Raw genomic sequence first — 23,362 nt, forward strand, 5'->3', positions numbered from 1 at the left:
AGAACGTGGCATAGTTCAAAGGGTTCCTGGGCATTTGCACATACTACAGGATATTGGTCAGGGGATTCTCATAGCTTGAAACATCCCTCACCGATTTGAAAAAAATGGGGGATTTTGAGTGGGTGTAGGTGGCACAGGAGGCCTTTGAGCACCTCAAGAAGGTGATGAGAAGTTGTCCCATTTTGGCTTTTCCGGACTTCACACAGTCGTTTGTGTTGGAGTGTGACACCTCTGGGGAGGGAGTTGGGGCCGTGTTGACGCAAGGGGTCTATCCTATTGCATTTAAGAGAAGGAAACTGCTACCCCATGAGCATTTGTACTCAGTGTATGACAAAGAGATGATGGTCATAATGCATGCACTGGCCAAGTTCAAACATTATCTAGTGGGCAACCATTTAAAAGTGAAGACTGACCACAACAGTCTTAGATTCTTCCTGGAGAAGCATTCATTGGAGGAGTGGCCGCAAAAGTGGGAGAGAAAGATTCAAGCCTATGACTTCAAGATTAAGCATGTCAAAGGGAAGCATAATGTGGAAGCAGATGCACTTTCTCGGAGACCCACACTATTGTCGTTAATGGATGTTACTCATGACTGGAAGGCTCAAATTTTGGTTTAGTACTCCAAAGACATGCAGGATTGCGAGATTCTGGATGGCACACACAGGGATGACCAATTTCAGGTGATGGATGATGTGATCTACTACAAGGACTAGATATATTTGGTGCCCAGATCATAACAAAGAGGAGCGGATTATGCAGGCATCCCATGATTCTGCTACAGCAGGACACCCTCGGAGACACATATGGGAGTGCATATACTACCAGAGGAACAAGGTTGAGTTGTCATATCCCGTCGGGTTATTATAGCCGCTTCCCATTCTAGAGAGGAAGTGGGAAAGTGTGTCCATGGAATTCATAACGAGGCTCCCAACTACATAGGGGCGAGATTGCATTTACGTTGAGGTCAAGAGATTGACCAAGTTTACCATTTCTTCACAATATCATCTAGATTTTCATCTTCCCAGGTGGCCGAGTTTTTCTTCTGAGAGGTCTTCTGATTGCATGGTCTCCCCAAGACCATCATTAGTGATAGGGACAACAGATTCATGGGGGCCTTCTAGAAGGAGTTGTTTCGATTGGTGGGGACAGAGATTACGCCCAATACTAGCTATCAACCACAGGAAGATGGGTAGATCGAGATAGTGAATAAGTGTTTGGAAGGGTACCTACACAACTACAAGATAGGGTAGTAGCGAGCATGTGCAAAGTGGCTTCATCTAGGAGAATTCTGCTACAACACCACTTATCACATGTCAATCGGTATGTCTCCTTTTCGAGCACTTTATGGATATGATGCACTTTATTTTTCCGATATGATGTTTGGAGATAACAGGGGCCCGGGGGCAAAGGACTGGGTTCAAGAGAGTCAGGAGGTCCTCCAAGATCTCAAGAACAATTTACAAGTGGCTCAAAATTAGTAGAAGACATATGCAAATAAGCATAGGGTGGAGAGATAGTTTGAGGTAGTGGACATGTTCTACCTATGATTGTAGCCCTGCATACAATCTTCACTAAAGCAGAAGGGGGTAGAAAAACTTCGACCATGATTTTATGGGCCATATAACGTGAGGTGGATTATGAGTTGGAGCTACATTTAAAGAGCTAGATCCACAAAGTGTTCCATTTATCATGACTGAAGAAGGCGTTGGGGCATCACATTACAATAGAAAATGAGTTGCCAGCTTTGGATGATGAGGGAAATTTAGTTTTGACACCAGAGACCATCTTGGAGACCCCAGAGAGGAGATTGAGAAACCGGGTAATCAAGGATTGTTTGGTCAAATGGAAGGATTTGCTAGAAGAGGATGCTACATGGGAGAGTGAACAAATCTTGCAGCATCTAGATTTGTAGTTGCTTGGGGACAAGAAACATTCGGGAGGGGAGGACTGTAATATCCCTTCCTAAATATTTTCTAAGGCAAATAACCAAATTTTGTAAAATTTTGTTAATTTTGGTCTAAAGGAAAATTTTGGAGGCAAGATTTAGGAAAAGTGGTTTGAAGAGAATTTAGTGGAATGTGGGAGCCACCAAACCACCAATAATATGCACCACTTAGTTGGTAAGTCGAATTTCCTAAGGGAGGTCGAAAATCAAAGGCGGGACCCACATGAGACCAAGGGCCAATAAGTATAAATAGGTGGAGAGAAGCATCATTTGGGGTTTTTTGACATTTGATATTTGATTGTCACTCTAGATGTTTAACTGAGTTACAAGTGTTATTTAGCACAAGAGATTCCTAAGGAGTGAAGCTCAACCTTTCTTCGATGGACCTTGAGTGCCACCCTAGAAAGGATTTGCCTTGCTCTAGAGGCTGGGAGAGAGACATCACGCAAGTACACACTATTCTGGTTTAGCTAGGACGCAGAAGGAGAAGCCATGTAGTCAATGGGAAGGATTGGTGTCAGAATTGGGGTCTCTATTGCTGCAGGGGTATTTCTTGGTCAGATTTCAGCCAAAGGAGGAATATTTTGTGAGGAAAAGGGAGTCCCTATCTACTGTACAAATTGTTGGAACGTGGTACTTCGTCATCCCCTTATAGGCTTGCGCAATTATTCTTGGGTGTTAGTTGTGTGGAGTGTTAGTTGGAGGATTTAGGGGCTGAGCTGCTAGGATTTCATTTGGAGAATGATTGTGGGGAGATTGTAATAATTTTGGAGCAACAAAACATCATTTTCTGCTACAAGTGGAGTGTTCTGGTATAGAGGAGGACCAAGTTATTTGGGGCTGAATTTGGAGGGTCAAAATGAGAGCAAAAACTTTATGGATTTTTATGGGTTTTTGGCAAGGATCAAAACCCTAAATTTACAGAATTTTATGGGCAGTTTTGAGGGGCTAATTCAAGGGGCCAAGTTAGCCAACAGTGTAGAAAACCTGGGTTTGTGCAGATTTCTGGTGGGGAAAACTATTGCAACAATTGGGCATTGAGAGATTGATCACCTGGGGCTTGTAGCTTGCCTTGAGAAATCCCAGGTGCAATCCTTCCAATTTTTATTATACTCCAACAGTTTACACATAATAAAATTGGCTATTTTGGTGTTCCGGAGCATTTTTCTATTTATGGGTGTTTGCTGAAATTTGTTGTGCTGTTATTTCTGTGCATGTATTTGATTATTGTTGTAAAATTTCTATTTGGAACATTACACTTTTCTTAGTTTCTTTGCCTTCCAATATTGCATTTAGCATATTTTCCTACTGATTGGAGTGTTTCTTGTAGCAAAACAGGGACTCCTGTAGCTGTTTGCAATTCACCTCCAAAACTCGCTCAGATTTGCACCCAACTCACGATTTACCTTCTTTGATGTATTGCAATGCTCTTGAAACCATAAGAATGGTATTTATACGTAGAGAGATTGTGTATATTAATTTATTTTAATTGTTGTAGAAATCGCTTCTTTCCTGCATAATTAGGGTTTATTGTTTTCAAACTTTTATTTCAACATAGTGTTTGAATTCCTTGAAAGATAGAATAGGTGTGCTTTTTACTTCTTGCAATTAGAATAGTTTTCCTTTTTTTCTTGAAATTAGCTTAAATTTACTTGTTTTCTTTCATTTCCTGCAATTTAACTTTTTTTATGTAGCATAGAATGATTAGAATGGTCTTTGTACAACTAGATTTCATCTCAGTACATCCATCTACATATAATTCACCAAGATTGAAGAGATAGTTCCTACAACACATATAATGTCTACAGTACTGAGGACCATCACTATAGACTTTTTATTACCAATTGTTGGTAGAGTTGAATCGACAGTCGACTAGCCAGAGTTGCTACACACTACAAGGAGGAAATCACTGATAAGTGTCAGCTGCACATTGGGTAAACCTTGGACATACTATGCCAAGGTAACAACATTGTGTGGGTTTGACAGAATGGCCGACAAAGATACACAATAGTAGGGAGCCAAGCAAGTTGTTTTTTTTGCAAGGTTTGAATATTTGGCTAGAGATGACTACCAGTCCAAGGTTTGAAGAACGTTTGGATGTGTCGTATAGCTACAATATCTGGAAGGATAGAATATAATTAGTGTTAAAGGAGAATGAGATCTTGGATTTTGTATAACAAACTCATGTCCCTCCTTCCAATGCAACACTTTTGGATGTGGACAAGAAGGACTTGAAATCCAAAGGGATTGTCCTGGACAGAGTGAAGGATCACATTGTTCCTCATGTATCTGGGAAGAAAACTTAGAGAGAAATGTGGGAGGCATTGGCCAAGTTGTACCAAAGTGACAACTAGAACTGGAAAATGGTGCTGAGAGAGAAACTCAAGAGCACCAACATGTCCAGGTGTAAGAAAATTTCTTCTTATCTCACGCAAATATCTCAAGTTCGAGATGAGCTTATTTCTCTAGGGGAGAAATTGTCAGACTCATAACTAATAAGGACAACTCTAAATAGTTTCATAGAATAGTGGGTACCTTCATTAAGGGATTTGTTGCATGAGAGAATCTCCTAACCTGGGATAAGTTGTGGGATGACTTTACCTAGGAGGAGACTCATGAGGATCCTCTACGTGGAACCTAGGTAAAAGGTGAAGGGAATGAGAAGAATGTTGCTCTTTTAGGTCATGCAAGAAAGGAAAAGGGGCTGCCAAAATGAAAAAAGGAGAGGAAGGGTCCTCTCATGATAGGAATAAGAAGGACATTAGAAAAGTAAAGTGTTTTGCATGTCATAAGCCAGGACATTATTTGATCTAGTGTCCAAACAGAAAGGAAGACAAAGGGAAAATATAGGTTGCAACATTAGTAAAGATTGAAGTGTTTGCAAGAAAATTTGAGGAAGAATTCTCATTGGTGGTTGTTTGTATTTTTGTCACTAGTGTTAGAACTTCCTAATTTGTGGACAATGATGCATGGTTCATGGATAATGGAGCACCTCTCCATATGACAGAAATGAGGGAAGTGTTCCTTAGTGTTTCAGAGACAGATTCATGCATGCAATGAAATGGGTTGGAATAATGTTATTCTAGCTAGAATTAGGAGGATTTTTGGAGGTGGTAGAGGAGTTATGTTTCCCAGAGTTGAAGACAAACTTGATCTTAATCTCCACTCGAGAGGATGAAGGGTATGATGTTGTGTTCTATAAAGGATAAGTATTCATATATTCAGACGGATCTACCCAAGACACATTAGTAAGGCTTGGTGTTAGGAAGGGTAAGTTGTTCAACTTGCAAGGCTAACCAATAGGTAGATCCAAGGCGATCTTGTATTAAGGATCGATGTTAGTGAAAAACATTGAGTAGGAAGCTATGAAGATTGAGTTTGGATCAGGGACTCACTTTTCTATCTGGAATATGGACAAGAGGCATCTTCCAGATTTTTCAGAACCTATTGGTATGAGTTATCATTGATGGATGCCCAGGAGCATGCTCCTAGGAGCATGGTTGGGAGAAATAGTTATTCAATTCATATTCCAAATAAGGTAGTAGCGAATTATTCTAGTTCAGAGGAAGTAGAAATAGTAGTGAATGATGTGGTGGGATTGGGGGTAGATCCAGGTAGAGGAGGTTCTTCCATAAGTACCTCCCTCGCTAAGATAGAATGATGATTTTTATAGCTCAGGAAGGTACTTCTACACAGGCCTTATGTCTAGGGATGCAGAAGTCACCCACATTCTCCTTAGCACACTTGTTCTAGAATAAGAAAGTTGCTAATGTAACTTAGCCTAAGTCTAACTTAGGAAACAATCACATATTTATATGTTGTCTTATTGAGCTAAAAGAAACTTAAAAAAAGTAAAGTGATTTACTTTAGTGATTTTGTTTTAATCTTAGCCGTTGATCTCAAGTGAGGCGAAATCAAACCTAGGTCGTTATTCACTGTGATATTATGGTTAGCTTTAGGGTTTTAGCTCAATCTAAAGTGTTAAAAACAACGACAAGGAGAGGAGAAAAACACACTGAAACATCACAATATTGAGAGAGGCATCTCAATGAGCGGTGTGTTGGGTTCGAGCGAGTACAAAGAGATTAGAGATCTAGATCTATAGGAAAGATCAAGCACCAATCTAGGGAAAATTTGTTGTATGATATCCAAGTTATTTGTATTTTATATTTTCTTAGTTGGGTCGTTATCCCAAGATGATAGCCAAGGTAGTTTCTAATTCATTTTTAATGATGAACTGATTTGATTGGACATAAATATATTTGTGTCATTATTTTATGAGATTGGTTATTTAATTTTGCTTCCACTAAATTTGTGTTAGGAACCTAGTTGTGCATTTATTCAATATATCAATTTTTTGCTAGGAATTAAATGTCAGGTGCTAAGTTCACAGGAATTCTAACATTTGTTTACACAAAGTTTCATTTACTAGTTGAATAATATAATGTCCAGTGAAAGTTCATTATGTGCAAATAACGGTGAGAACATGTGATGCATTACGTTTAATTGAAAAAAGATTTGTTGGAATGTGTATACCTATTATAAGTATCAAACCTTTTCAAGAGAGTTAATGGAGGAGGAATATTCAAAGGAAGATGTTGAGAAAATTGATAAAGAGGCTCATACCAACCAAGATGTAACAAAAAATGATGAAGGTCAATTTTCCCAACCAATAAGTGTAAAGATGATGCAACAACGAACCAAATATAGATGCATGAGATCATATTCAAAAGTTGAATGTTTGTGAATAAAAAGATAAGACAGCCATCAAATGATGGGAGCATATCTCATCATGTTATATTGTCCAACCAAGCCTCTCATATGTGGAAAATGTTGCTATTTATTTATTCCACAAACTTAGTCTCATGTTCACATTGAATGAGTTGAGATTAAGGGAAATTGTAATGAAATCAAAAGCCACCAAGAAGCATAAAGTTCACTTAGTGTAAATGGAAAGTTCTAGAAGTCAGAAGGCCAAGGTTGATGGATAAAGCTATAAATAAAACCATTACATTCAAGCAAAAGGTTCTCTTCTTTGCAATGTAATATATATTCATATGTTAACAAGAGACATTAATGGCTATTGTGTGAAGCCTTCTTATAAATTGTGCTTAGTTGTAGACTATTCTCTCTTTTCTTAATTTTCTTGATTTCTGTATGAATAGACATTTCAAGTTGTAGATTATGCTTATGCTTATGCTCATGATTCATATTCTCACTTATCTTTTCATTTCTAACATTTGATATAAAACATGTTTTCTCTCAATGATTTTTATGCTATTCTCAATCTCTTAGAGCTTGCTTGGTTTTGCACATGTTGTACTCAATGGACTATTCCCCTTGCTACTTGCGTGTAGATCTTGTTTCATTTCAATATGTTATTTATATCTCCTAGCTAGGATTTAGTTAGTTTCATCCCATTCTACATTCTTGCATTTTCATTATTCATTGAATTTCAATTTATTCATCAAATTAGATTATTATAGCTAGGCCATAACCAAAGGACTTTCCATTTTAATACAATAAGGTCTAATTTGGCCCTTTATTAGGTGATCCTAGGTGATTTTATTATGTCAACATAACCTAGTGAGTCTCAATTGAAAATCTCATGACTAAGTCTGCATTGAAACAATTTGTTTGAATTGGTTGATCTAATCCATTGCGTTATAGCTTATATTTTTTTCAAAGGAAAAAATTGTATTTATTTTTCAAGAAGAAAATAAATAAATTCAATATCGCCTCTTGAGTGTATCCAAATGCTCATTGAGCCTACTTAAAAAAGGTTGCTAATGCATCCTTTCCTTTCACACAATATTAAAAAAGTACACCTTTTGTGTATTCCTTTTTGTTTGAAAGAATGACCAAAAAGGACTATCCTACATCCATGAGTCTATGAAAAAGCTTCCATCATGTCCTTAAGGACTCCCACTTTTTAAGGAAACAAATGTCATCATGCTTCATATTCTCATGCATTAAGAGATTTATAAAGTTCTAACACCATTCACTTTAGAGATGATGATACTACCTAAAGTTAATTCCAATTCTTTCTTTGATAAAGTACCTATTTGGTATGTGTTCTCTATAGACATGGGTGGATGTGATAGCAACAAATTTACTCATATTTTAAATTGATTAAAACCAAGCTAAAAGAGAACGGTTTGAAAATCTATTTTCCCTTTTACCTAGTTAATCACAAGGAGGGAGTCACTATAAAATTGCATTTCTTAATTATTTTTTCCACCAAAAATGTTAACATAATTAAAAGTACATTTAATTATTCCTAATTTTGTGTCCTATATCCCAATGCTACTTTGAAATCCAAGAAGTGCTTGTCAAAGAAGTGAAGAACTCCACCTTCTTCATTGATATTAAGTGAACCTTGGTTGTCTCCATTTAAAAATTGGCTCTAAACATCATATTATTAGTTTAGGCATAATTCTTGTAAGTTTTATTTTGGAAATGGTCCTAATACCTTTATATGAGTATCTAAATTTGATGTAAAACTTGAAATGTTTGGATGTCTTTATTTTATAAAATCTTGGAGTTCTCAGCCAACCAAAGTGCCCATGAGACTACACAAGGGAGTGACAAATGTTCTTTTGGATATTTATCTTCCCAACATGCTTTAAAGCTTTTATTATACCCCATAGATTCTTAGCAACTAGGGCCTTCCCAAATGAGTGTATTTTTTTAACCCTTAGCCTCCATCTTCTTTTGGTTTGGCTATTTTTTTTCATTTTATAAGAGGGGATCCATCTTTTTCCTCACTACTAGTGAAAATAAATTTGAAACATTTTTCCCTTATCATTTCAAGCACACCTTTGAGAATGTGCCAAAGTATTTCAATAAATGTGGATGGTGTCTAATACTATCTTTAGCAAAATTGATCTACTTGTAAGGGTCAACCATTAACTACACCATATTAAAGCCCTTCTTTACAATTTAACATATAAATATCCCTAATCTTGAAAGGTATAATCATTGGGATTTAAAAGGAACCCTAGGTATTTGAAATTATTGTTGAAGTCAATAGGAGTGAATGGAAACCATGTCTACTTAAATCTTGACCATCCTTCTTGGGATCCCATTGAAATAGATGGATTATTTTTTATTATTTATTTCAGTCCCTACATAGCCTCTAGTGGAATAACCTAGCCTCTTGCTAGTGCCTCTCCGGAACTAGAAATATTCCTCCATATCACTGTCTCTGCTCCCTCTCTTTCCCTGCTTCCCTTATGAATTGAACTCTCTCAGCTCAACTGTTGGATACTCGATCTGCCAAGGAAATCATCAAGTGTGTCATGCTCCAACCCCATTAACCTCCTCTTATAGTCTCTCGTTGGCTCACCAATGGCCATGATTAAATACTCATCAACGACTGAGATCATCTCTAAGTCAATCTATGTGAGTTTCTAGATAAATGTCACCTTTCTCAATTAATTCTTGTTGATTAATCACTTTTCATAATTTAGACTTACAAAATATTTAATTATTAATTAATTAACTTAATTGAGCCATCTCTAGGTGTTTTCTCTTGAAACTTTTCTGGGTTCTATAGATCTAGTGTTTCTTAGCCTCTCTGACCAAATTTGAGACTAGAACGCCTGTCTGATGCTAATCAACCATAAAAAACTAACAGGCACTACTTCAGGCAAAAGTCAGGGCAAAGCGTGCAAGAGTACACCATAAAGTTTAGAAAGATGGCCATAATACTGGGTATCTCCCCAAAGAACCTAGAGGTACATCTCAAGTATTTGGGGGGTCTAGACCGTCATATACGAGAGAAATTGATGATGTTTAAGCCCAAATCAGTGGATGAGGTTTGTGTACAGGCATAATACCTGGATAACATAGGCATGAAGAAAGTGCAATCAAGTGGACTAAAGAAGAAGGAGCAATAGGAGGACACTTATAAGGAGGGGAAGAAGGAGTAGAAATGGGGAAAAGATAAAATGACCACAACCACAACAAACTAGTGCAAAGATCCCATAAATCATTGCAACAATGATAGCCATACAGAGGAGAAGTGATGGAAGTTGCATTGAGAGCTTAACCTGAAGAAAAAAAGGAAGAAAAAAAGAGAAAGAATCTCTTGGCCACTGATTATAACAGCCAAGTTGAAAGCATCTCAGATGTGGATGAGAAGATCACCTGTAATTCAGTGCAAAAGGGGGTGAATCTGAGTAGCCTTTAGCAACAATAAGAGAAAGAGATGACAAAACTCTTCAATATAAAGCTACTTGTCAAGAAGACCAAGATTGATGCTTTGTTTGACTCAGGATCATAGGTGAATCTAATTGCAACAAATATGGTCAAGAAATTGGGATTGGAAGTTTGTGACCCTCCAAGCCCATATCCACTAGGATGGGTAAATAAGGATGTAGAGATGAAGTTAAAAAAATAATGCAAAATTATATTTTCCATTAGTGTTGATTTAATTAATGAAGTAGAAATAGATGTGGTTCCCCTTGATGTATGTGTAGACATGTTTTGGAGACCCTACATGTACATGCGAGATGCAATATTCATGCAAAGAGCCAACCAATGTCGACTTGTCAAGGATATAAAATCGTTCACCATCAATGTACACAAAGGAAAGTAAAAAATTTCACTAGTAAGTGCCAACCAAGCCAAGAAATTGTTGAGTTCTCGCAAGAAGTACACTTTATTATTTTTAAGAGAAAATTGGTCTCTAGAAGAGTCAATAAGAGGTAAGGCATCCTTGGAGGGGTGTACTAAGAAACAAAAATATCAACTATAAGAGTTGTTTCAAGCATACATGGATGTATTCCAAGCGCCTAAAGTGTTACCACCTAAGAGGGAAGTGGAGAACGAGATCCAGCTATTGTTGGGCTCCCCATTTGCAAACATTGAGTCATATAGATAGTTTGTAATAGAAGAAGGTGAGGTGAAGAAACAGTTGCAGTAGCTACTGGAACAGGGTGTTATTCGATCAATTACATCACCATATGGGTCACCCATCATCATTGTGCCAAAGAAGGACATGACTTGGTGGAAGTGTGTAGATTACAAGGCATTGAACAAAAGCACGCTCAAGAACAAGTACCCCCTACCCAGGATAGATGATTTGTTGGATCATTTGCAGCAAGAAAAATACTTCACCAAGCTAGATTAAAGTCTAGATATCACTAGGTTCAAGTTAAAGAAGAAGATACCTAGAAGACTACCTTCAAAACTAGGCAAGGTTTGTATGAGTGGTTAGTCATGGCATTTGGCCTATGTAATGCACTAGATACATTTATGATATTGACAAATGATGTACTGTACCATTTTATAGATTCATTTGTTATTATTTATTTGGATGACATACTGGCATATATTGCTACCCGAGAGGAGCACATCTCACATTTGACGCCGGTGTTTGAGACATTAAAGAAGCACCAATTGATAACAAATCTCAAGAAGTGTGAGTTTTCACAATAACCTTTGGTGTATCTAGGGTTTATGATAAGTGGAAGAGAACTACTCATATATCCTGCCAAGATGGAGGCCATCATGAAATTGTTGGTGCCTAATAATGTTTATGAGGTCAGGAGTTTCATTGGGATAAAAAATTACCTGAGGAAATTCATAACCTCATTTTCAACGGTAGCAACACCACTCCATGCCATAACAACAAGTGGCAATAATTTCCTCTGGGGAAAGGGTCAGCAAAGGGCTTTAGAGGAGCTAAAGAAGAAGACCAGTCAAGCACTATTTCTCACAATACCAAACTTACAATAGCCCTTTGAAGTGGAGACATATGAGAGTGGGTATGTTATGGGAGTGATCTTGATGCTGGGAGGAAAGCTTGTATGCTACCATTATGAAGTATTTCATGGGATAATTCTTAACTACCCTATCTAAAATGAGGAGATTTATCCCTTGGTGAAAGGTGTGAAGAAGTGGAAGCGCTATCTAATGGGAAAGGAGATAGTAATCCACACAGATCAACAACCACTACAGTACTTGTCAGCCCAGAGTAAGCTACAACGAACCAAGTATTACAATTGGATATGGTTTCTACAATAGTTAAAATTGGTGATCAAGTACAAGAGGGGCATCACAAACAAACCAACTATCATGCATTCAAGGCCACCCAAATCAAAGATCACATCTTTGGGGACTCTTATGCATATGGATCCATTAAACCATGATGCATAAAGAGAGGCATATTTAGAGGATGGGGACTTCAAGGAGGATTTTCAACAATTGCAGAGTCAAAGTCATGTGTATGATGGTACCAACATTGTTGACTACCATCTCCAAGATGGTTAATCTACAATATGGATAACCTATGTGTTCCTAAAAGTGAGTGATTGTAGTTGATTAGAGAGGATCACACCTCCAAGGCTGTTGGGCACTTTGGTGTAGGGAAGACCGTGACTAACTTGCAGAGATATGTGTATTGGCCTAAGATGCAAGAGCAGGTATCTAGGTTCATAAGAGGATGCCTGCTTTGTTGTACCAACAAGCCTAACAAGAGGAAACAAGGTCTATATCATGTCTGACATGTACCCACTCATCCTTGGGAAATAATTTCCGTGGACTTTGTGGGAGGTTTACCAACAACTAGGAAGGGACATGACTACCTGTTCATGGTAATTGAGAAGTTCGACAAGATGTGTGTTTTGATGGCCTGTAAAAAGATCATCAATGGGAAGGAAGCAACAAGCTTGTTCTTTGGACCAGTCTAGGTGCACTTTGGGATATGAAGGAGCATCATTTCAAACAGGGACACAATATTTCTTGGTGCATTTTGGACTACATTGTGGGAGAAGATGGACACAAAGTTGAAAATATCTAAAATATTCCATCCACAAATAGATGGGCAGGCGTAAGTAGTCAACAAGACTTTGGTGTAGCTTCTGAGGGGACAAAACCAGAAGCATTTGAAGACCTGGGATGAAAATATGGTCTATATATAGCATTCTTACAACATAATAGTCCACACTTCTATAGGAAAGTCCCCATTTGAAACTTGTTTTGGATATTTTCCACCTTCACCTTTAGAAATTGCATATTGGTAGTAAGGAGGAGTGAGGGAAGATATTACAAGAGATGCCTTGAGGGCCGAAAATTTTATAGAGAATATCAAGTAGATACATATATAGGTACAAGGGACACTGCAAAAGTCACATGAGAAATATAAGGTCAAGCATGATCAACTAGAAAAGATAAATCGTTCAAGGTGGTGGATAGACCATGGCTATAGTTGAACAAGGAGAGGCTGCAAGGGCCTGGTAAGAAAATCAAGGCTTTGAGGTATGGTCCCTTTGAGATATTGGAAAAGGTGGTTGATTATTCCTATCGATTTAGTTTACCATTATATATGTGCATTTACTCAATTGTGAATGTAGAAAATCTGAAACTCTATGAGTCTTCCATGTTAGATTAAGAAGAGGAACAAGTCCTACCTTTTGTGGAGGATTTGGCACCAAATGCTTAGGTAGAGGTGATAGAAGATATAGTTTTGTAAAATAGATCCAATACTACAAGACAGGGGCAACATGACCTTTGGAATATTGGGTTGAAAGGAAAACTTCTATGCGAAGTTAAATGGTACACTAGAGAGAAGGCAGAGGAAAAATTTCCTCACTTCATTCAATAGAAGATTTTGGGGACCAAAATCCTCCCAAAATAGGGAGGTGTGATCTAGATTAGATTTTTATATTGGTTACATTCCATCTTGATGCTTTTAGAGTGGAAAAAATAGAGGAATCAACTATCATGACCATTTTTACCAGTGAGACCTAGTTTGACAAATTGGGGTTTGAAACCTTTCGGGAGCATTTTGAGGCATCAAACGACATTTTTTGGGGGTGAAACTTTACCAATTCAGCCCCATGGTTTTTTTTCCTATTATACGCACAAATACTTTTCGAACAACGCAAGATTCACGTCAATCAAAATTTGTATCCGAAAATTATGCCACTCAAAAGTTGGCCTTCCTGTTTTCACCACCATAATTCAAGAGGATTCCACGTCAACTCCCATTATTCATGGAAAAGGGGCTGTCCACGTGATTATGATGTAGAAGACCCTAGAAGAACTTATATTGTAACTATGGTTAAGGGTTGAGGTAGTCAAACCTAACCACTAGTAGGCTATCAGATTGTGTTAAATGGGCCACTAGGAGGAAAAGGGATTCCAATCTTTTGAGTACATTTGTTCCATAACTGAGAAAAATAGCCACGAGGGATAGGAGATAGAGCACCCACATAGGATTTGTGTTGTAGTAGCCACATGCTACATGCCATACTTATTTGTACTCCTAGACATTTTCTATTCGGCGAAAGAGAGCATAGTGGCCTCACCTTCCAGCTAGGTTTTTCTCCCGAAAGGGTTCCCAGGTCATAGCTTGTGTCAAATGGGTGTGTGAAATTTTATTTTTCTATTCTCTATTTTCTACATAATTTTTAATTTGCATGCATGCACGATTAACAATGTTCTACAAATCCATAAATCTAAAAAGAAATAAAATTGTAGGTGTAGAATTATAGATTCTAAATATAATTTTATCATATGTATTGTCATGAACTGTCAAGTGGAATATCCATGACAGTTTACGAATCACCAAAATACATATAAATGGGGGTTTTTCTAAGACCAATAGTTAACACCAATGGCTCACTTATGATCTAGCTAAATATGTTGCGAAGATCTTAGCTCCTTTGGTTGGTAACACAGATTCATACATAAATACTCATTTCATTTTATGAACCTAACGAAGGATGAGAAAGTTCATTCTGAAGACATGAACATTAGTTTTGATGTAGTCCAACTCTTCACCAAAGTCCCTTTAAATGAAGTTGCACGAGTTATCAAAGAGGTTACTGATCCTGATACATGAAATCTAGCATAGGTTTGTCTCCGATTCACATTTTTTTAATTTTCCAAGGAGATTGCTATGAATAGATAAGCAAGGTGGAAATGGCGTCTTCACTCTCCCCATTGTGGAAAACATGTTCATGGAGAAATTCGAAAGAAGAGCCCTGGATTATTTCCACCTTAATCCAACTCATTGGAAAAGGTATGTTGATGATATCAATGTAAAATGGACTCATGGAGAAGAGGAGCTCAAAATTTTTCTAACTCATTTCAATGGGATCTCAGGTGACATCCAATTCACAATGGAGCTAGAAGAAGATAAGAGCATTCCTTATTTATATCTCCTTATGAATATAATACAAGATGGGACCCTAGGGCACCATATTTTTAGAAATATTACCCACACCTAAATCTACTTCTCTCATCACCACCCTATGCAAAAAATTGGAATTTTGAAAACATTAGTACTGATAACAATGAGAATGTTAGATGATGATCACTTTGAATAGGAAAAAGGACACCTAACAAAAGTATTCATAAGTATTGTTTATAAGGAAAAGGATATAAAGAAGAATTTTAATAGGGCAAGAAGAAGTAAATAATCCTCCAACACCAATCATGAAGACAATAATACCGAAAAATCCTACCTTCCATATATTCAAGGAGTAATTGATAAGATTGCTAAGGTACTGAAAAATAAGAGTATCAAAACCTCATTTAAGCCCTTAATGAAAGTGAAACAAAGAATGATATCTATAAAATATAACATTAATAGCGACCAACAGAAAGGCATCTACAAAATTTCTTGCTTTTGTGGTCTATGCTGTATTAAAGAAACAAGAAGATATTTTAAGATCGGGATGAAAAAGCATTGGGATGGTATAAAAAATGAAAGCTTTTGCACCTCAATCCTTAAAAAATGCTCAGTAAAAACAAAAAATCATGTCAACTTAGAAGATACTCATACCCTCGCCCAAGAGATCACTACTACAAAAGACAATACGAAGAAGAGGAGATGGTCGCTTTCATATCAGTAGAAATTGGCTCCCATTAGTTAACTAATTAAGAACAAACAAAAATGAGCTTTTAATGTCTCCTTCCCTTGTCTCCTTTTGTATTTTCATGTATTCCCCTTCACTCTCTACCTTGTTTGGTTCCCCTTTTCATTGTTAACCTTTCCCTTATGTTTTTCTTCTTTGTATATTTTATTCATATCTAGGCTATTGTAGTAATAGGACTTATCTCTCTAACTATTGTGTTAATCTATTGTTTATAACATTATTAATCTTTTCCTTACCATTTTTTTATATTATTATTATTATTATTATTTAAATACCTTCCTATCTATTGTATCAGGTATTAATCCTTTATTAATTTATTTATGGTTTCTATGATTTTTTTTAATTAATATTTTAGGTTAAGTTTTTTGTGTAGACGACCTTCTCCCTCTACTTATTTTGTTTCCTCCCTCCCCTTGGTTATGCATCCATTAATACTAAGCTTCCATCTTCTTTACTCAACACTTTGGTCCTGAAGATGAATCCAATTGAGGATTTGGAACATCGACCATTTTTTGAGAAACTATAATAATCAAATAATCCATCCCACATGAATCTTAAATCTACCATATGATCTTTTCAAGTGAGACAAAAGGCATACCCAATGAATAAAGACATTTCAAACATAATGGAATAGACAATTGTTTTTGTGGTGTGGGATTTTGTAGAAACAAAATAGGAACCTGGGATATTTAAGAATTGAGAATGAGAGCTTTATAAGTCCTATTTTAGATCCAATATCAATGATCTAATGTTCTTCAAACAAATCGAAACCACTACCGAAATTGTTCATATAAAAAAGAAAAAATATTTTACATCCATTTAAAAAGTATTTGAATAGAATAGGAGTTAGCGTCACAAACACTTTGATACCATAATAGGGAATCACATGTGGCAAATACAAGAACAAATTCCACAGAAAAATTACTGCTCCAAAAGGCCTACAACTAACATAGCTCTTTGTCATGTTGTTAATAAGAAATGACCCTCCATTATCTTTAATTAGAGATCATGGACCAATCAAGGGATAAGAAAAAATGATTAAGTATCATGAATATTACAAATATGAGTATTGTCAAATCACTTGTGATAGGATATAACAGTGACCATCAAATAACTTAAGTACAAAAGCACACTAAATAAATGAATTTAAAGCACCCATAGCGAATACATTAAACCAAGTTTTAACTTAGGAATGATGAGAACGAAGAGCGAGCAGTAAGAGTTTCAGCAAATTGCAGAGGTTGATACTAATGGAGGGTCGCAGAGGAGGGAGCTCCACTCCCTCCTATAAGGAAGCCGTAGCCAGCAGAGGTAAGTGAGCTCTCGAAAAAAATGTCAGAGGATCTACAGAGGAAGGGAATAGGAATAATGAAAAAGAAACAGATGGGACCAAGACCAAGGAAAACAGTAGCACAAAAGACAAGGAGGAACAAGGCAAAAGTCAGGGAGACAAAAAACAAAAGGGACCTTGCAAACCCAAGGCAGAGATCACTCCTAGAGTAGTTTTAAATGATCCTGCTCTACAGGCACACAGGGAACACATGGGGACTTATGCTATCATCTGTAAATTCATGGGACTATGGCCCACTGAAAAAGCTTTACAGACGTGGATCAAATATCACTGGAAACCCAAAGGAAGCATCGACCTACATCTTGGGTCAAAGGGATTCTTTACCGTGGTGTTCACAAACATTGAAGATAAAGATAGAATATTCGAAGGAGGACCCTACTTTTATGCAGTAATTGGCCTCTATATGCGGCCTTGGAAGATGAACTTTGTCCCAGAGCGGGAAACTTTCACTTCGGTACCAGTCTGGGTAAGGCTCTATTCCCTACCTCTTGATTACTGGCAAACTGAATCGCTAGCTGCCATAGGCAATAAACTAGGTCGTTTTGTCAAAGCCTCTGAAGCCACAAGAAGGGGGGAATATACTTCCTTTGTAAGAATATGTGTGGAAATGGATCTATCAGGAGCTCTCCCGGATGAAGTTATACTGGAAGTTTTTTATGAGGAATGGGTGCAAACAGTAGACTACGAGCATATCCCATTCAGATGTTGTAGATGCCACGAAAATGGACACTTATTCATAGACTTCCCTCTCAGTAAAGCAGACAACAAGAGCAAAGCTGATATGATGAAGGACACTGAAAGCTTTCAAAAAGTGGTAAATAGAGGAAAAAATGGAAAAAAAGGGCCAAAGCAACAACATAATGAGAGGCAAAAGAGCAGTCAGAACAAGTTTCAAGTACTGGAAGAGAATGAAGAAATCACAAAAGAAGACCAATCTATGGAAGAAGGTCCTAATGAAAAGGAGAAAGAAGAAGACAACAACCAAACACAAGATATTGGCAATCAGAAAGAGACTATGATGAGTGAAGCAGAACTGGAGATGGACCAGGAAATGACCCAGAGTGAAATAGATCTGGAGGACCATGAGCTATAGGAGATCCTTGAAAAAGAACACCTAGATCTGGAAGGGTTCTTGATGCAGGGAACCACGGGAGGGATAGATTCATTGCCTCAAGAGGAATGCAACAGAATACAACAATTGTTTTTATGGAAAACTCAGGAGAGGGGGTTGGATAAAGGAAAAACCACTGACAAGCAGGATCACAAAGGTGTGAAAACAATGAAATCAACTCTAGGTCTAGCTATTAGAAATCTAGGAAAGAAGAGGGGCAGAAAAAAGTAGAATGAGCTCTTGATGGAGTGTGGAAAGCTAATGATAGATTCGGGTAAGATGAAAGATCTAACCAGCTACTCCTTTACATATCTTTAATAATGAAGTTCACATCTTGGAATATCAGAGGTCTAGGTAGCAAAAGAAAACAAAGATTACTTCGTAATAGGATGAAACAAGCAGCACCAGATGTGATCTTCATCCAGGAAACTAAATGTTCCATTCAAAAAATAAAAGAGATTCACAACAAATGGCTCAATAAATTTGAGTTTCTAGAAGTCAAAGCAAAGAATACAGCAGGAGGTATTCTCACGCTTTGGAACCCCCAAAAAATTGACATTATAGATGCAGAGGCTGCTAGGGATTATCTTTCAGTGGTCATACAACCAGTGGGAGATAAGGAAGTCTACCTGGTCACGAATGTGTATGGTCCCCAAAGGATGGATGGTAAACTCAAGCTTCTAGATTCCCTGCAGGATCTTAGGGAAAGACATGCAAGAATCCCTTGGATCTTGGGGATGATTTCAATATGATCAAATCGCTGTCGGAGATAAAAGGGGGTACCAGAATTCTAAATAAAGATTCTTGTGCATTTCAATCCTTCATAGACAACATGAAGCTAGTGGATATAGTAATGAATAATGGGACTTTTACTTGGAACAATAAAAGAGGAGGAGAATCTCAGATGGTCGCCAAATTAGATAGATTCATAATCTCAGAGGATCTCATGCTCAAGGACAAGGACATAGCTGCTAGAGTTCTACCCTTTGGAGGATCTGATCACTGGCCGGTACAATTGGAAATTCAGGGCATTGGTACCCCCAGGAATATACCTTTCAAATTTGAAAACATCTGGCTCTCCCACCCAGATTTCTGTAACAACATAGCCATTTGGTGGGCAGAAGATTTGAACATTCAGGGCACAAGAATGTTCCTTCTTCAAAAAATACTCAAACATATCAAACTCAGGATCAAGGAGTGGAACAAGAAGGAATTTGGGAATATTTTCGTAGAAAAAAAATCTGTTGAAGGAAAAATGCAAGAGCTCAACCAAACCCTTACCATGGAGGGTTTTGATAAAGATAGAAGTGATCAGGCCACCAAATATCATCAAGATTGGGAGAACTTATGTAAACAAGAGGAGATTTTTTGGAGGCAAAAATCCAAGGTGCAATGGCTAAAAGAAGGAGAACGTAACACTAGATTTTTCCACAGATCCACTATGGCGAACAGAGCTCACAACAGGATTTCTTCAATCAAGGATGAGGGAGGTAACCTTCTCAATTCTCATGAAGAAATAGAAGCAGTGCTGGTTCAACACTTTCATGGTATTGCACAGGAAACCTATTCAGATAGAGAGCAATCCATCAGGGGTATATCAAGACATATACCCAAGCTGGTTTCCAGAGAGGACAACTTCAACCTTAACAGACCAGTGATGGAAGAGGAGGTTAGTGAGGTCATAAAAGAAATGCAAAATGGTAAGGCACCAGACCCGAATTGTTTCAATGTAGATTTCTTTAAAGCTTGCTGGAATATAGTAAAATAGGACATTCTGAACGTTGTGGAAGACTCTAGGAGGGACAAGACTATATTGAAGGTGCTTAATACAACCTTTATCTCCCTGATCCCTAAACATGAATTGGCTCAAACTCCTGATAGGTTTAGACCCATTGCCTTGTGCAATGTTGTCTACAAGATAATATCCAAAGTTGTGGCCAATAGACTCAAACCTCTTCTTCCTTCCCTGGTGTCAGTTGAACAATCTGGATATGTGGAAGGTAGGCAAATCCTCGACAACATCATTCAAGCTCATGAGGTGGTGCACTCACTGACAATCAACAGGAAAGCTGGGATGATCATGCAATTGGATATAGCCAAAGCTTATGATAAGCTGAACTGGACCTATATCAGAAAAGTTCTCATTGCTTTTGGGTTTGATCATAACTGGATCAGATGGGTAATGGCCCTAGTAACTTCTCCCAGTTTTTCAATTCTTGTTAATGGATCTCCCTCAGAGACTTTTATTCCTTCAAGAGGCCTCAGGCAGGGAGATCCACTCTCTCCCTTTCTCTTCATTCTCATGATGGAAGGGCTGGGTCGATCTATCAAGCATGCTAAAATAGTTGGGAAAGTCAAAGGTATCCAACTTTCTGAAGATGGTCAGGCCTTAACTCATCAACAATTTGTTGATGATACCATGCTGCAAGGTATCCCCACGGTTAAAGAAGCTCTAGCTTATAAGCAAATCCTGAGAGAATTTTCCATGGCTTCAGGTATGGAAGTTAATCTCTCCAAATCTAAGATTTTTTTCTTTAATACTCACATTGCTATTCAAAGAAATATTTCCAGAATTTTGGGCTTTCAAAGGGAGACTCTCCCTTGAAAATATTTGGGAGTTCCTCTAACAGCCAAACCTTTACACAAGAGCATCTGGGAACCAGTGATTAACAAATTGCAAGACAAAATCAAGAAATGGACTATTAGATCATTAAATCTGGCTGGTAGGTTGGTGCTAACCAAGGCTATACTACAATCAATCCCAGTCTTCATGCTTTCAGCTCTCCCAGCACCAATAGGAGTCCTGCATCAATTCAGATCCATACAAAGAGACTTTCTTTGGGGCAAGGGGGAGGATAAAAAGAAATGGGCCTTGGTAGCTTGGGAAAAAATCTGCAAACCTAAAAACTATGGAGGGCTTGGATTAGATGATCTTGAGATTCTAAGAAAGGTTTTAGGAGATAAATTATGGTGGTGATGGGTAAAATACCCAGAGGCCCAGTGGGCTATGATATGGAAAGAAAAATATGCCAGCAATTGGCAAAACAATGATCTAATAAGAATGTCAGGATATAGAAAGGGATCACACATTTGGAATAAGGCATGGGATAGCCGGGGCTTAGTCCAAGGAAATAGTTTCTGGGAAATCAGAGATGGAAACCTAGCCCTATTCTGGGAGGATAGATGGCAACAAGAACCTATTTTGTTAAAAGAAGATTTGAGGGATCTCAAGGAAGTGACAGATACCAAAGGGTTATCTAAAGTAAAAGACTTTTGGGATCAAACCAGCACTATGGGAAAATGGAGAATCTGGAGGAACTTTGATTTTAGGGATGACAACCCCCAGAAGGCTAAAGCAGAGATCCTAAAAAAAATGGTAGATCAAAGGAAGATTTTGAGGTCAGAAGGGCAAGACCAGCGAAGATGGAGCAACAATAACGAGGGAGCCTTTAATCTCAAGGAATCTAAACTCATTCTCCTTGACCTTAACTCTCAAGCTCCGGATAAGATTTGGCAAGGCCTATGGAAACATCAAGGATGGATGAAAATTAAACTCTTCATGTGGCTGGTTCAGCATAGGAAAATTCTGCGCTGGGAAAATATTAGGAAGAGGGGTATCCTGGGGCCTTCCAGATCTCAGCTCTGTGAAGCCCAAGAGGAAACTATGGAGCACCTCCTCAACAACTGCATTTTCACCTCCAGTTTGTGGGATTCTTTTGCCACCATTTTCCAACAAACTGATAGGGACAAAGGAAGAATCATCAATACCCTAAACAAATGGAGAAGAAACTTTTCTGATAATGAAATTCTTAGCTCAGCACGGGCCATCATTCCAAGCTTCATTATTTGGAATGTTTGGAAAGAATGAAACAATAGAATCTTCAAGAATGAAAAGAAGCCTTCCGAATGCCTTTTTGAGAAGATCTTAAATCAACTCAAGGAAACGGTTGGCACTATTGTGTGAACTCTCCCTAAGAACCCACCTTCAGTTGCTGATTTGAGAATTCTTAGTGAGTTGGGGTTGCAAGGTCTTATTCCTCAGGGACTGGATAGGACTGTTTCCTCCCTGGATTCTGAGCAAGATTTCTGGCATCCTCCACCTAAGGGCTTCCTGAAATTCAACATTTATGGGGATTCTAAAGGCAACCCAGGTACCACTGGTTATGGATGAGTGTTAAGGGATGAGAATGGAAGTGTCCTTTTTCTATTCTACTGTCATTTAGGGAAAGCCACCAATAACATGGCGGAATTGATGGCTATGGAGCAATGTTTAGATTTCCTGGAACAGGATAACCGACAAAATGTGATAGTTGAAGCTGATTCTGAGTTAATCATCAAATCGGTTAAGAGGATCAGCTGGGGAACAAAGCCGGAAAAAGTCTCAAGGAACTGGAGGCTGATCCAGGGCTTTCAATGGATTCAACAACACCTCCAGAGCCTTCGTACTGTTAGCTTAAAACATGTCCGAAGATTGGCCAATAAATTGGCAGATCTTCTGGCCAATCAAGGTGTGATCAGCATAGAGAACAGGATTGCGATGAGCTGGCAAGAATTGCCTCAGAGTAGGTTAAAAGCGATTTGCAATGATCAGGCAGATGAAGACAGATTCATGTTTCGGAGTAGAGTTATGGATGTGGAGTCTGGATAATTCAGGGATTCCAGGCAGCTGCCAGTCGGGTGGCTCTGGTTCTTCGAAGATAGGCAGGTTAGTGGGAGTTTCTTCTTTCCTCAGTTCTGGAGGAGAAGACAAAACGAAAGGTCGGAACCCGGACACTTTCGGCGGCCGCAATTCCATGGGTTTTCTACTCGTGCACGATAAACCGGGTCAGGGGCAGTTTTCCGGCGATCGCGGGCCTCACAAGCGGGAAATGGTATTCCCGTTTTGGAAGCGATTCCATACAGTAGGCTACACATGGCGGTGGGGTCGGCTAAATTACCGCCCTCATCGCACGCTAAAGTTCCATGATATTGGCCGGCATGATATGAACCTCTGCCATTGGAGCAACCGAGGCAGATCGATGGCTGCGATTGATCGTGCAAGTTGGTTGTCTAGGTGGGTAAGT

The sequence above is a fragment of the Pinus tabuliformis genome, chromosome 7, assembly GCF_031772625.1.
Source record: "Pinus tabuliformis cultivar Carrire ecotype Pingquan chromosome 7, CPIR1, whole genome shotgun sequence".
NCBI classification, from domain to species: Eukaryota; Viridiplantae; Streptophyta; class Pinopsida; order Pinales; family Pinaceae; genus Pinus; species Pinus tabuliformis.